Source organism: Bos mutus, chromosome 4 (genome assembly GCF_027580195.1).
Source record: "Bos mutus isolate GX-2022 chromosome 4, NWIPB_WYAK_1.1, whole genome shotgun sequence".
NCBI lineage: Eukaryota > Metazoa > Chordata > Mammalia > Artiodactyla > Bovidae > Bos > Bos mutus.
In genome coordinates, this window is record NC_091620.1 from 12,414,090 (window position 1) to 12,429,990 (window position 15,901).

General features: G+C 40.3%; 1 protein-coding gene and 1 long non-coding RNA gene across 2 annotated transcripts in view; both read right to left on the reverse strand.

Moving 5' to 3' along the window:
- Positions 1-1,837, reverse strand: part of TCAF1 (TRPM8 channel associated factor 1) — a 37,760-nt gene extending 35,923 nt beyond the window's left edge. The window contains 1 exon segment of the mRNA XM_005886734.3: positions 1,698-1,837. The gene's annotated coding sequence lies outside the window, so the exon portion shown is untranslated.
- Positions 1,838-2,357: 520 nt separating this feature from the next.
- Positions 2,358-15,382, reverse strand: LOC138987592 (uncharacterized). The gene is made up of 3 exons (XR_011463939.1): positions 15,249-15,382; positions 3,824-3,946; positions 2,358-2,663 (listed from the first exon to the last, which is right to left on the reverse strand). It is a non-coding gene; the product is annotated as an uncharacterized lncRNA (long non-coding RNA).
- Between the last annotated feature and the right edge of the window lie 519 nt (positions 15,383-15,901).

The window sequence follows — 15,901 nt, forward strand, 5'->3', positions numbered from 1 at the left end:
CAGCAACCTCTTGTTTCTTTTTCTTTACATGTCTAATATCTTTTCCAGTGTCCACCATCTTCTGCTAATAGTAGCCATAATCAGGGTGGGTTCAACACCTTTCACATTCTGTTTTAGATATTACCAGTTCAATCTATTGATTTGATTTTCACTTAAAATGGTTTAATCCATACATTTAAAAGAATATGTAATGCACATAGAGGGCTTCCCAGATGGTATTAGTAGTAAAGAATCTGCCTGCCAGTGTAGGAGATGCAGGAGACGTGGGTTTGATCTTGGGTCAAGAAGATCCCCTGGAGAAGGGAATGGCAATCCACTCCAGTATTCTTGCCTGAAAGCCCCATGGACAGAGAAGCCTGGCGAGCTATGGTTAGAAGGGTCACAAAGAGTCTGACACCACTGAACACACACACACTAATGCACATGTTAGAATACGATGTTAAAATAATCATAGAACAATACACAAAATTAAACTTCCATATACCAATCACCTAGCCTAAAAGACAGACCATTATTAATATCTTTCAAGGCACTCTGGTGGCCTTCCAGAATCAATTCCTTCCCCATCTCCATAAACGTAGGCATTCAAGACTTTGCTTTTTCTATTCTTCCAGTCCAACCTTAATGCAGTCTTTTCTTAATCCCCAAGTTCCCTCCGGGGGCTCTCTGTCTTTCTCTCACTCATATTCGCCCACTTTCCTCACTCGGTAATTCCCAGGAAACTCGAGTAACGGAAGAGTGTGGGCCCAGGAATGAGACCTGAGTTTCTTGTTTTTAAATCTACCTGCCGCTTCTTACTGTTGATCAGCCTGCTTTCCAAGGTGTCTATCACATGGACAGTGTGGGAGAGGTCAGTCAGCTCTGCGGCGGCTGTCAGCACTAAAGTTCTGGTGTGGGATCCCTCTCCCACTTTCCCCTTCCAGGCTCTAGGTCGGCCAGATTTTCTTCCCTAGGCCCGGAGCCAGTCAGCAAAGAGCGTGTCGGTGACGTCAGAGGAGTGGAGAGGGGGTTGAGATGGGGGAAGCAGGGGGCGGAGGGGTGAGGGGAGGGGAGACCACGGAAAGCTCGCGTGCATTGGCATGGAATTCTCAGGCCTGAGGGCAGGGAGCTTAGGGTGGGCTGGAGGGACACAGATCATCCGCCCCTGTTAGACACACACACACACACACACACACACACACACACACCCCAACCAGTCTCGGGGTAGGGAGGGGAAGGGGCAATGAGAGTGGGCGAGGGATCTCAGACCCAGAGACGGTGTTTGCAAAGATCAAAGGGCAGGAGGACAGAAGTGATGTTCCATCCCCAGCTTCCGGTGTGTTCCCGAGCAAGCCCTGCCACCACCCAGGGGCTACGGCAGGCTCAGCCGATAAAGCTGCGGATGAGAGGCTGTTTGTTTCTCTTAGGCCAGGCCTGCGCGTAACTCGACCACACAAAGCAATTAAACAAACATCAGATGTCAGAACCCGGAGAGAAGCAATGCGGCAGGAGGGACGCAGAGCCCGAGAGCCGAAAACAATCACAGGAAGGGGGACGCAACAGCGAGGGGGTCCGCCCCTCTTTTTAGGTACCCGCAACCTTGTCCCCCGCCGGGCCCGCGCCTCTCGGCCTCCGGCGCCTGCCTCCCTCTACCGATCTCAGCGCACGGCCACCCGCCCCTGGTCCGGCCTGCGGGGTGTTAGGAGAGGGCCACTCACCAGGTCGCCCCTGCAGCTTCCACGGAGGCAGCTGGAGCAAGCAAGGATGCGTGCACAGAGGGGCCCTTGGTTCTCCGGGGAAGGCACGTCCTCGCAAACAGCTCTGGCCGAGCGAGCTGGGCGGAGCCCGAGGGGGAGGAGGGGAGGGGCTCCCGACCAGTCTCCTCCCCGCCGCCCACCCCCCCAACCCGCTTCCTCCTGGGCGGGGCCTCGAGCCCTAGGGGCGACGCTTGGCAGGGGACAGCACTTCTTTGTGTCGCCGGCCCAGTGGGCTTGGCATTGCGGTGGCTCCCATCCGGACAGTGGGGGTGGCCGTTTTAATAAAGACATATACTTCTCTGACTATTCATTAGTAGAGGAAAAGGCTGAACAAACCATAGGATACAGCCTACAGAATATTATTCAATGCTTATGAAAAGCTTAGATCTCCAATTCGTAGGAGGAAAGTACTGGACGTATTGCCTAGGGAAAAATAAAAGTGGTAGAAATTGTTCAATAGGCTCTCGTCTTTATAATAAAAAGCAGTCTTGCGTATATTTGTATTATGGTGCGTGAAAGGACAGATTCATCTCTCCCTGCTAATATTGTTTAATCTGAGGAATATCGAAGGGCAATTTTTACATACTTCTGCATCATATGTACGGTTATGTGTTACTTTTGTAAATTAAAAATAAGAATATATTATATGTCAAGCTACCAAAATTGGCTGAAATTTATTCTGTGTACCTTTCAAATCCTCTCTCTTTCTTGAAGTCCTTTCTGATGACCAGCTGACAGTTGCTTGTCCCTTCTCAGAACTGCAAGTTCCTACTTTGTGTGGTGACTTCGCCGAGCTCAGGTGGTACTATACAATGGTTAGGAATTCAGACTGTCACCAGATGATCCGGAATCCATCTTAGTGCTATAGTTTACGGGCTAGGTGACTTTGCACAAGTTACTTAATTCTCTGTGCCTCAGTGTCATGACCTATAAAATGGGGATGATAAAATTGGTACCTATGTTACAGTCCAAGGCTTAAATCTGTGAGTGAATACCAGAAAGTTCTTAGATCAATGTCTGGCAAACAGTAAGACTATGAATGCTTGTTAAATAAAATAAATACTCTGGTCATCCTAATATTTGATGGCATACAATGTTTCAGGAAAATGCATACCTTTTAACCTTGAGTAAGATTTTGGTCCAAATCCAAGTCATTTTTTCTCTCCCCATCTCCCTTCAACCCCCTTTTCCTAAATTGAATTGTATGAACAATATTCAATAGGATCATGTATGTTAGGTGAGCTCACTGGCAGGATTTACATAGAGGTAACACCAGAAATCAAGGGATCCCAAATTCAGGATCCTGCTCAGTGGAGGGGTGATGGCAAGGAAGTCTTTTACCTTCTCCAGGGGCCAGGGTTCTCAGCTAAACAGGGAGGGTGGCTGACTTGTTTGTTAAGACCGTTTTGGGTCTGAAATACCAAGATTAGTAGCACCAATATAAAACCCCAAAACACCGAGTTTCATAAAAAATGTAAAATTCAAAACAAGAATGCATATATTACTTACATACAAATAAATAATAGAAGGACAAAACTATACATGGGAGGGATACAACCTAACTTACCTCTGAGGATGGCGGTGTGAGAGTTGGTGGGGAAAAGGCTTTAAACCTCATATTGTTTCTTAAAAAGAGATACACAGAGGGAACGAGGGATTGACGTTGAGAGGGAAAGAGGGAGCTGAAGGAAAGGTGATCTGATAAATCTGCTGTGTTGTTTTCTGTGCTTATCTGTTGTTTTGAGAGTCTATTATGAAAAATGTTTGGAAAGGGCAAGGATGCATTAGACTCTCGATGGCTACCTTCCTGGACGAGAAATACAGCACTAAAGAAATAAGGGCCAGAATAGTAGGAGGAAAAAAACAAAAGCCAGAAACAGACATGGAGAAACCTCAGGGAATTCTCTTTGAAAGATGTCTGGCTTATTAGGCCCAAGTGGTCTCAGGCCGAACACCCGATCGCTTTCTTAGCCCCGCTGGACTCACTGTCCCCACGCCCCCGGCCGCTTCCCTTTCCCAGCCCAGCCCAGCCGCAGGGACCTCCGTCTGTGCTCGGTGGCCAGAAACTTTATCTGTACAAGACTCACCCGTTGTCCAGCAATATCCACACCCGCTACTTCAGAGGGGGAAGGGGCTCCTCTGCAGAGGTGTGACACGAAGAGGGGGCACACAGTCCAGGATTTGATAACTGGGGGAGACGGCGGTGGAACCTGCGGGTGAAGGTGGGCCGCAGTGGGAATGGGGGAGGGAGGAGGAGGCCGTCCCGGTAGCTGATTGGCGGACGCAACGGTTGGGGCGGAGCCTGGCCGACATCCCCCCGCCCCTCAAACCGCAGAGGCCCCGCTTTGTGTGTTTCTGTGCGAAGATGCCGCCGCTGATCCAGGATGGAGACCCTTGCCCCAGCCCTGGCAGGGAGGCAGGGCAATTTGTCAAAAAAGAAATCCATGAGACTGTTTACCAGCCAGCGAGTTGGTTAATAAATAATGATAGATCTTTATATAAAATAATAAAGCTGTTTCAGTGAAACATTAATGATCCTACTTTAGTATGTTTCTGTTTTTCTAACAGGAAAAATAAGGATATATTTGGCTACCTTAGAAAGTGGGAAGGGTTGACAGGTAGTTTTTTTTCCTCTGCTGCTGCTGCTAAGTCTCTTCAGTCGTGTCCGACTCTGTGCGACCCCAGAGACGGCAGCCCACCAGGCTCCCCCGTCCCTGGGATTCTTCAGGCAAGAACACCGGAGTGGGTTGCCATTTCCTTCTCCAATGAATGAAAGTGAAAAGTGAAAGTGAAGTTGCTCAGTCGTGTCCAACCCTCAGCGACCCCATGGACTGCAGCCCACCAGGCTCCTCCATCCATGGGATTTTCCAGGCAAGAGTACTGGAGTGGGGTGCCATTTTTTCCTCTAGAAATTTTGTATTTTTTAAACGTTAAAAAAATACTTTGAAGTAAAAAAATAAGACTGTTTAGTAAAACCACTCAACGTATATATCCAGCAGAAATGCATACATATGCCACCAAAAGACATGTACTAGAATGTTCAAAGTAGCACCATACCATCCTGGAAGCTACCCAAAACCTACCCTTCCCTGCTTTCTCACGCCTACCGCCAGCCTGTCACTATCTTCTATTATAAGAGTCTTAAATATGTTTTCAGACCAACAAATATTGAGAATTTATCATCAAAAGGTCTGCTTTAAAAGAAATCCTAAAGGATATATCTCAAGAAGTGATAAAATAATCTTAGCTAAATAATCTGAGATGTTAAGACAAAATGATGAGAGACTTTCTGTTCTATCACTGAGAAAATTCCTTGTTTTGGAACAACTCTTCCATTAAAAACAGCAATAAAAGTTGGGTAAAATATAGGAAACAAGGGAAGACTTTGAAGAGCAAACAATATAAACAGAACTTGAGACGCTACAATCCTGAAGCAAGGAAAACACAGGATATGAACTGTATACTTGCTATGGCTTTATTTTTTTAGAGCATTTTCCAGTTCACAATGCAGGATAATTGAGGCCAAGCAGGAAGTGTCAGTCTTACTGGTTCAAGATTACCAAATGAACTGGAACTCAAAAGGTAAAATTTCAGACAAGAAGAAATCTCAGAGATGTAAATCTAAAAATCTATGTACAAATTTCCCTAAGTCACTGACTGATTTCTAAGCTATGCATGCACAGGGAGAGACCCAAAAAACTTGCAGAAAATAGTGGCTAAAATGCCAATCAACTGAGCAGTCATTTCAGTAGTTCTAGTCTTATGGAAATATGGAGATCAAGCCCCATCAAAGTGATTCTTACCAACACTCTGCTTTCAGTTAAGAGGTGAGAAAAAGCAAGGCATATGATTAAGAACAATGCATAAGACGTAAGGTCTATGCTCTTGGGTAGAAGAAAAATCTGAAATGGATCAGTTCTAAGAAAGCATAAACTAACCTTTGATACTATCAAAGTAATCTTCTGTTACTTTATCTGTCTCCCACCTCAAAAAAATAAAATAAAATCCTCTTTGGAAAAAAATAACATCAACTAGAACTTCCTGATTTTTCATTCGTGATGTCTGTGTCTAATCAAAAATTTAGAAGGAGGCTAAAAATAAGGATGAATTGTAAAGAACTCAAGAGAAACAACAAAACATAGAAACAGACTTACAAGTGGTTTAGGCATTTGAGTTCTTAGACAGGAACTGAATTTAAAATAACTGTGATTAATGGAATGTGTTCAAAAATAAGAGAAACAGGCTGGAGAATTCCAGTATAGAATTAAAACTGATAAAATGTTAAAATAGAAATTTTAGAAATAAAAATAATCATTGAAATCAGGAATTCAAATACACATGACCAAAGAATTGGTGAACTGCAACAGGAATCAGTAGAAACTATTCAAAAATAACACACAGAGGAAAGAAAGGATGATGCATAAGGAGATGAAAAGATATAGAAAGAATATAATAAGAATTATGAGACAAAGTAAAAGGTGATGACGTGTAATTAGGCTCCCCGAAGAAAAGGAGAAAGAATGAAACAGAAGCAATATACTGATGATTAATGACGGAAAGTTCCCCAAAGGACTGAAAAACATCAAAACTCAGATTGAGAAAACTCTCCTCATTCCATAAGCAGAATAAATAAAGAGAAAACGACACCTAGGCAGATTATAATCAAATGCTAAAAACCAATCTTAGAGAGGAAATCTGTAAGTTAGTGAGAAATAAAGGATGATTTCCATTTAGAGGAACAATAATGCATATGGCTTTTCAAATGAAATGATAGAAACCCAGAACACAGTGGTATTGCTTTAAAAAAAGAAAAAAGGTAATCTGCCAACCTAAAACTCCATGCATAGCAAAGATATCCCTCAAAAAGTGAAGGCAAAATAAAGACAATTTTAGATAAACAAAAGCTGAGAGAATTTGCTAGCAATACAATATAAAAAGCAGTTCTTCAAGATTAAGAAAAATGACCCCAGATGGAAGTACATAACAATAGAAAGGAATCAAGAATCCTGGAAAGAGTAAATACATAGGCAAATGTAAGTCAATATTGACTATTTAAATAAACAAAAGCATTTTATGGGATATAAAAGCATAAAAATATACAATAACAATAGCACAGCTGCAAGATACACTGGAATTTGTGCATTGAGCCTTATACATACCCTGATACCAAAGTCAGACAAGACTACAAGAAAGGAATATTACAGGCCAACATCCTTGATGAATATAGATGTAAAAATCCTCGATAAAACATTACCATAGTGAATCCAACAGTACATTAAAAAAATCATACACCATCATCAGTTAGGATTTACTAGAGGTATGCAAGGATTTTTCAATATCTGGAAATCATTTCAACTAACAAAATGAAATATAAAATCATCTCAGCAGATGCAGAAAGAGCATTTGACTTTGTCACCCAGGTGGAGGGTGACAACCCTCCTTGACAAAAATTGTGAACCAACTGGATATAGAAGGAATATACATCGACATAATAAAAGCCATATATAACAAGCCTATAGTTATCATACACAAGAGTAAAAGATTGAAAGTTTCTCCTCCAGGATCAGGGACAAGATAAGGGGTCCCTCATTTTTTTTCCCAATATAGTACTCGAAGTTCTAGCCAGAGAAACAAGGTAAGAAAAACATATGCCATCCAAAACGGAAAGAAGCTAAATTATTTTTATCTATAGATATGTCTGTTTGCAGATGACTAAATTCATTTATTAAGCTTTTCTATATATAAATTTGCAATCAGAGACAATCCAGCATTATTAATTCTTCCAATCCATAAACAGAATATCTTTTTATCTGTGTCTTCAATTACTTTCATCAGCATTTTATAGTTTTCATTGTAGAGATCTTTTACCTTCTTGGTTAAACTGTTGTTGTTGGGTGTGTGCTCAATCATGTCTGACTCTGTGAGACCCCATGGACTGTAGCCCACCAAGCTCCTCTATCCATGGAATTTTCCAAGCAAGAATATTGAACTGGGTTGTCATTTCCTACTCCAAGGGATCTTCCCTACCCAGGGATCGAACTTGTATCTCCTGCATCTCCTGCATTGGCAGGCAGATTCTTTACCACGGGGCCACCTACTTGCCTTTGGTTAAAGTGGTTCCCAAATATTTACTGATTTGATGCTATTATAAATGGGATTCTTTTTAAAATTTCCCTTTCAGGAAATTGCTAAATTGCTGTTAATGCAGAGAAACACAACCGATTTTTCTAAGTTGATTTTGTATCCTGTAACCATATAGTCAACTGACCTTCAACAAATGTGCAAAGCACACACGGTGTAGAAAAGATAGTCTCTTCAATAAACAGTGTTGGAATAATTGGATATTCACATGCAGAAAAACAAAGTTGAATGCTTCCCTCATACCAAATACAAAAAGCAACTCGAAATGCATTACAAACTCAAACATGAGATCCCAAACTGTAAAGTTACTAGAAGAAAACATAGGAAAAAGCTTAACACTGGGCTGCACAATAAATTTTTGGATATGACCCCAAAAGCACGGGCAATAAAAGCAAAAGTAAACAAGTGGGACTATGTCAAACTAAAAAGTGTCTGTACAGGGTGGGAAGCAACAGAGTAGAGGGACAACCAACAGAATAGGAGAAAATATTTGCAAACCATATATCCAATAAGGAGTTAATGATATCCAGAATACATACGCAATTCAAACAGTTCAGTGCCAGGAAGATAAGTAGTTCAATGAAAAATAAACGAAGGACCTGAATAGACATTTCTCAAAAGAAGATATACAAATGGCCAACAGATATATGGAAAAGTACTCAAATCCACTAATCATCATGGAGGTATAACGCTAAACCACAAGATATCACTTCACACCTGTAAGAAGCGTTACTATCAGAAAGACAAGAGATGACAAGGGTTGGTGTGGGTAAGGAGGAAGGGGACAGCTTGTGCACTGTTGGTGTGAGTGTAATTGGTTCAGTAATTGTGGAAAACAGCATAGAGACTTGTCAAAAAATTAAAAATAGAACTACCATCTTATTAACAAGCCTAGTTCTGGGTGTATATTCAAAGGAAAATAAAACCAGTATCTGGAAATAATATCCACACTGCCACATTCATTGCAGCTTTATTCACAGTAGCCAAGATATGGAAACAACTTTATTCATTAATCCGTCTGATAAGTGTCTATCACATGGATTAATGGATAGAGAAACTGTGGTATATATACACAATGGAATTAATTTAGCTATTTTAAAAAAGGAAATCTTGCTATCTGTGACAAATGGATGAACCTTGAAGGCATTTTGTTAAATTTTGAAATAATGCAGGCACAGAATGACAAATACCGTACCAACTTCATTTATATGTGGAATATAAAACAGTTGAACTTACAGAAGCAGAGAGTAGCATGGTGATTACTAGGAGCTGGGGAGAGGTTGGAAATGAGGAAATATTGATTAAAGATTGCAAAACTTCAGATATTCAGGTTGAGTAAGTTCTGGAGATCAAATGTATAGCACAATGACTATTAATTAACAGTATTGTATAACATAGTTGAAATTTGCTAAGACAGTAGATCGTAATTGTTCTCACCAAAAGAAAATGGTAAACTATATTAGCACTGTTGGTGGGAATGTAAATTGGTATAGCCACTATTGAGAGCAGTATGGTGGTTCCTTAAAAAAGCTAAAATAGAGCTAACATATGATCCAGCAATCACACTCCTGGGCATATATCCAGAGAAAACCATGGTTTGACAGGATACAGGCACCCCTGTGTTCATTGCAGTGCTTTTTACAATCAAGGGTTCCATTTTCTCCACACTTTCTCCACCATTTATTGTTTGTGGACTTTTTGATTATGGCCATTCTGAATGGTGTTAGGTGCTATCTCATAGTATCTTTGATTTGCATTTCTCTAATAATTAGTGATGTTGAGCTTCTTTTCATGTGCCTGTTGGTCATCTGTATGTCTTCTTTGGAGAAACATCTATTTAGATATTCTGTCCATTTTTTGAATAGATTGTTTTTTTATATTAAGCTGAATGAGCTGTTTGTGTTTTGGAAAGTAATCCCTTGTCGGTAGCATGTTTTGCAAATATTTTCTCTCATTCTGTGGGTTTGTTTTTCATTCTATTTATGGTTTCCTATGTTGTGCAAGAACTTTTGATAAACAGATCTACAATGAGAAATTTTAAAATTCACCATAGCAGTGAAAGATTTTAATGTATCTGTTTTTGTAATTGATAATTCAGGCAGATAAAAAATTGGTGAAGGTATGGCACATATGGATTGCATAATTAAAACACTTGTTTTAAAGGAATATATAAGACATTATATAATTAGAGGCCACACATTATTTTCAAGCAAATAAAACTGACAATTTGCTAGGTTATAAAGCTAACTTCAATAGTCCAAAGGAATTGGTATCATAATTCTCTGAATCAATTATAAATTAGCTAGACAACATTTACTAGAAGATGATAAAATATTCTTTCTGAAGAGATTGTAAACTAAAATACACATTTTAAAAAATTCATGGCTCAAACAAGAAGCCATAATGGAAATGATAAATATTTAAAGCATGATAGCAAAATATTCATATCAAATCTTGTGAGATATAGCTAAACAGCAGTGACACAAATTTATAGCCTGAAGAGCTTATGTAAGAACAACAGCTCAAAATTAACGAGCTAAGCATACACCTTAAAAGCTCAGAAAAGACATAACAGAGAAATTCAAAGAAAGCAGGAAGAAGTAATAAAATAGATAATAATTAAGAGAACAGACAGGGTTTTTTTTTGTATGTGTATGTGAACAGATGTATGTGTATGTGAACAAAGTATTCCAAGTTCTGGCAAAATTAATCAAACCAAAAAGAGAAAGGAAATATATAAAATCTGTTGCATTAATTTTGGTTAAATATTTTGGAAAATACAATTCATGAAAACTGACTCCATAAGAAAACCTAAATAGTCCTATAATCCTTCAAGTAATTGGATGAACAAGTTTAATGACCTCTGACAAACTAAATTCCAAACCTTGAGTGTTTTGCTGGTGATTTGAAGCAATATTTGACCAGATAATTCCAATCTTGCACAAATTCTCCCAGAAAACAGCAACAGTGAGAATACTACTCATCTTATTTTATGAAAAGATATTGACAACAGGTAAGGTTAGTACCATAAAGAATATTTACAGGCTAATCTCAATTTCCACATATAGATGCAAATATCTAATGTTTATCATTATATCTACATATAAAAGTTATCACATATTTAGCATAGTTTATTCCAGGAATGTAAAGTTGATTTAATATTAAAAATTGAATACTGAACCTCACCAAAATAACATACTTAGAGAAAAAATTAATATGAGAAAATCAATACCCATAGTAGAAGCATTCAACAAAACATTTTACTCACAATAAAAATGCTTACCAAAAGAAGAACTGAACTTTCTTATCATTGGACAAAGCATTTACAAAATAACCATCCTGAATGCAATATTTAAGGCTGATACAGTGACATCTTTTACTTTATTATCTTAAGGATAAAACAAGATGCCCCTCCCTACTTTTATTTAACATTACACTGGAAGTCTTAGCCAATGTAATAGGACAGGAAAAAGGAACTGAAAGTGTAAGGATTAGAAAAGAAAAAACAAAACTGTTATTATTTTCAGAACATATGACTGCTTTTGTAGCAAATGTGATGCTATAGGTAAATTCAGAATTATTAATGCAGGTTATCATGTTTGATACATAAACAACATATAAAAGGCAATTGGATTTCTATACACCAGAAACAAACAATGGGCTACAAAATATAATCTTTATAAAGCAAAATATTTATAATAGCAGTGAGAATATAATGTACTTAGAAATAAAGTTAACAGAAGTGAGCAAAAGGGAACAATGAAAAATATTAAAAAACATACACAACACTAAAAAAAAATAGTGATAAGCTAAATAAATGGCATTATATACCAAGTTCATAGATGGAAAACTTCACCTTGAAGAGGCCATTTCTCCCCAAATTGATACATAGAATTAATGCAATATCAATAAAAATTCAAACTCCTTGCTTGTTTCCTGTTTTGAAGAACATGACAAGTTTGTTTAAATATTTATATGGAAGGTCAAAGCTCCAATAATTGATTTTTAAAAAATCCCTTGAACCAGAAGAAGGATGTAGGAGAATATTTCCTACCAGATTTAAAGATTTATTATATGACTACTGTAGTTAAAAGCAATTTTGTATTGGTAGTTAGACAAATAGATAAAGAACGAGAGTAGGCAGTTTAAAAGAAACTCATGTATATATGAAAAACGTGATTCATATAGATCACTGGTGCTGGGACAGTTGATTGTTCATATGGAGTAAATAGTATAACAAGAAACTTTCAGGTGGATTACGACATTACCAAATTCAAAACTTTACAAGTTTTTGGAGAAAAGTAAAGTAAAATTGAAATTAAAATTCAAACTTAATTCACTGGCAGAGATAGAAAGACATACAAAGAAAGAAAAGCTAAGCACCAACTAAAAGCAGATATTTGCAGCATGTACAGTTAACTAGGTATTGATTAACATCCAGATTGTATAAAGAAAGCATTCCAATAAGACAATAAGAAAAACAACCCTATATGAAAATGAATAAAAGGCAGGAAGCAGAATTTCCCAGAGAGAAAGCACAATAGCTCATCATTATATAAAAATATGGTCAGTTTCATTAGTTATCAGAGAAATGCTAATTAAAATAAAAATAGAATGCTATTTCATGCCTATTAAACTGGCTAAAAATGAAATTTGATAATGCCAAATTGTGACAAATATGTGTAAATAGAGGAACTCTCATCTGTTGCTGGAGAGTGCAAGCTGGCCTAACACTTTGGAAACAGTTTATCAATCACCTAATAAAGTTGAATATAAAGAAATCTTATAACCTAGTAGTATAACCTAAGTGTACACTCTAGGGAACAAGAGTGAACCAGAAGGCACGTACAAGATAGTTAGAGGGCATTATTTATTAATATCCCTTGTAGTGTATGTGTGTGTGTATATGTTAGTCTCTCAATTGTGTCCGACTCTTTGCGACCCCATGGACAGTAGCCCACCAGGCTCTTCTGTCCATAGGGTTTCCCAGGTAAGAATACTAGAGTGGGTTGCCATTTCTTTCTCTAGGGATCTTCTCGACCCAGGGATTGAGCCCCAATCTCCTGCATTGAAGGTAGATGCTTTACTCTCTGAGCCACTATGGAAAATGAGACCTAACAATCCCTGCCTCCAGATATTCATGAGGTCTTGTGTAACCTTCTCACTTTGAGTTTGGGCTGGAACTAGTGACTCACTTCCAATAAAAAGAAGATGGCAAAAATGATGGTATGTCACTTTTGAATTTAGATTACAAATAGACTCTGTCTTGTCTTTGTGTCTGGAAGCTTCACACTGGTGGAAGCAAACTGCCATGGTATGACCAGGTCTTATGCAGAGGCCCATGTGGCAAAGGACTGATGTGTCCAACCAAAGCCAGTGAGGCCAAGAGGTCTGCCAACACTCATATTAGGTGAGCTTGAAGGGGATTTCCTTCAGCCAGCTTTGAGATGACTATAGCCCCAGCCAACATCTTGCTCATAGCCAGTGAGACAGTGAGTCAGACTCCCAGCATAGCTCCTCCTGAATTCTTGACCCATTGAAACTGTGAGATACAGCGTTTCTGTTTGTTTTGCTGTTTTAAGCTGCTAAGTGTTGGTGTAATTTGTTATATAGCAATAGATAGTTATTAATAATACAAATCCCAAATGAGCAATAGCCAATAAATGTAGAATGGATAAAGTATGTTGCTGTTCAATGCCAAGTTGTGTCCAACTCTTTGCAACCCCATGGACTGTAGCATGCCAGGCTTCCCTGTCCTTCGCTATCTCCCAGACTTTGCTCAAATTCATGTCCATTGAGCTGGTGATGCTACTCAAACTATAAGCAGTGAAAATGAAGAAATCATCACCAGGGGTGAACCTCAAAAACCCAAGAATACATATAGTATAATGCCATTAATATGAAAGTAAAAAATAGGGAAAGCCAACACATATATATGATTTTGGAATATATTAGACACTTCCCTTGTGGCTCAGCAGTAAAGATCTGCCTGTCAATGCAGGAGAAGTGGGTTTGATTCTTGAGTTGGGAAGATCCCATGGAGAAGGAAATGGCAACCCACTCCAGTCTTCTTGCCTGGGAAATCCCATGAACAGAAGAGCCTGGTGGGGTACAGTCCATGCAAAAAAGAGTCGGATACAACTTAAGCGACTAAAAAACAATCAAGGAAAGCAAGGACATGATTAATACAAAAGTCAGGATAGATATTATATCTCAGAGAAGAGAGAAGGATGGGCATGACTGAGGATACAGAGGAGCTTCTAAGCTATGTTCTATTTCTTGACCTAGGAGAAGGTCAGGCATTCACTTTGTATGTTTTATATATCTTTTATTTGGAGAAGGAAATGGCAACCCACTCCAGTATTCTTGCCTGGAGAATCCCATGGAAAGAAGAACTTGAAGGGCTATAGTCCATGGGGTTGCAAAGAGCTGGGCATGACTGAAGCGACTTAGCATGTAAGCACATCTTTTATTAATGTTTACAAAAATCAAACCAAAGAAAAAAAGAAAGCAAAGTATAGAAGTGAAGTCAATTCACAAATAAATATTTTGAGGAATGGAAGGATGGATGGGTGGTTGGTCAGCTAGACAGATTCATTCTGCCCTTTTAAGTCTAGTTGGGACTGGCACTTCTTCCAAGAAGTTCCCAAGATTATCTGATTCGTAAATCTTTTTCTCCTATACAAAAGGCCTCGCCATTGCAGGATGAGCCAACTCAGTGGCCAGCTGGGGGATGTTTACCTGGGAACTGCTGAATTCAGCACTGACTGCCTCAGGCCCAACGCATTGCAGGCGAAGCTGTCCACCCGGTTCCCCGCACCCACTCTCTCGCCCCTCGCCCTTTCCTCCTTTGCCGCAGACACACTCAGCTCCGGATGGCGCCTGGAGCACTTGAGGGAGGAGAGGACTTTCACCTTGGGTTTCTGCAGAAGCCAGCTACCCCCAAAGAATTCAAGAGCAAGTCCCCAGGAGGCGAAATGCATCGCCTCCAAGGTTCCTTTCGGTTCAGATCTCCATGGCTCCTTGCGGGAGCGCAAAAAAAAGCACAAGAAAATCAGGGGGTCCCTTATCCCCAGACAAGCAAGGGTGAATAACAATGCACCAAGAAGGGGACTGAGATGGAGCCGTTGGGATTCACCATGGCAGGGGCCGAGAGGTAAACAGCAAGCAACTCCCGGTGGACTCGTCCGCTGCCCTCCCCTCGAAGACTGCAGAAGCCCCGTGGCAGTCCCCACGCCTCCCGGACCCCACACAAACGCACGTCCCGGGCATCCCCCCACGACGCCCGTCTCCCCGCGCGGCCACCCGCGCTGTGGCCTGTGTCACCGCCAGGCCTCTCTTGTCCAGAACCCATCGTGGGCCCACACTCACCCTTAGCCCCGTTATTCCCTGCAGCGCGGGTTGGGGGCAGAGGGCACCGGCTAGGAGGGGGCGGCCGCAGTTCCCAGGGGGCAAGAGCGCCTCAGGCGAAAAGGGACTGGGCGGCTGACCGAGTCCAGGGACGTGGAAAGGACAGGGCGGGACGCAAAGGAGGCTGTCCCGGGAGCTGATTGGCGGCCGCGGCCGTGGGGGCGGAGCCTGGCCCACCGCCCCGAATCGCAGAGGTCCCGCTTTGTGTCAGTTTCTGCAGGAAGATGCAGCCTCACATCCAGGATAGAGACCCCCGCCCCCGCCCTGGGAGTGCAGCAGGGCAATTTGCTGTAAATCCGTCAGACTATGAACTAGTGAGAGGTTGAAAATGATAATGCATTATCATAAAGTATAATGCACAATTATTTCCAAGGGCAAGTTAAGTCTATGAGTCCTAGGCATATTTTTAATTAAAAGAATAAAGTTGCCTTAAAATGGAGGGTATAGTTACATTCTTCCATAAGAAGAAATCAATCTCACTTTGCTTTTATGGAGAGAAGGGATAAGAATGAGGAAGTTGACTATTGATACTTATCTTCATAACCACTGAATAGTTTTAAAATGTCACGAGTTGTCTTATAAAGCAAATAAAAGGGAAGGTATGAAAAATTTTT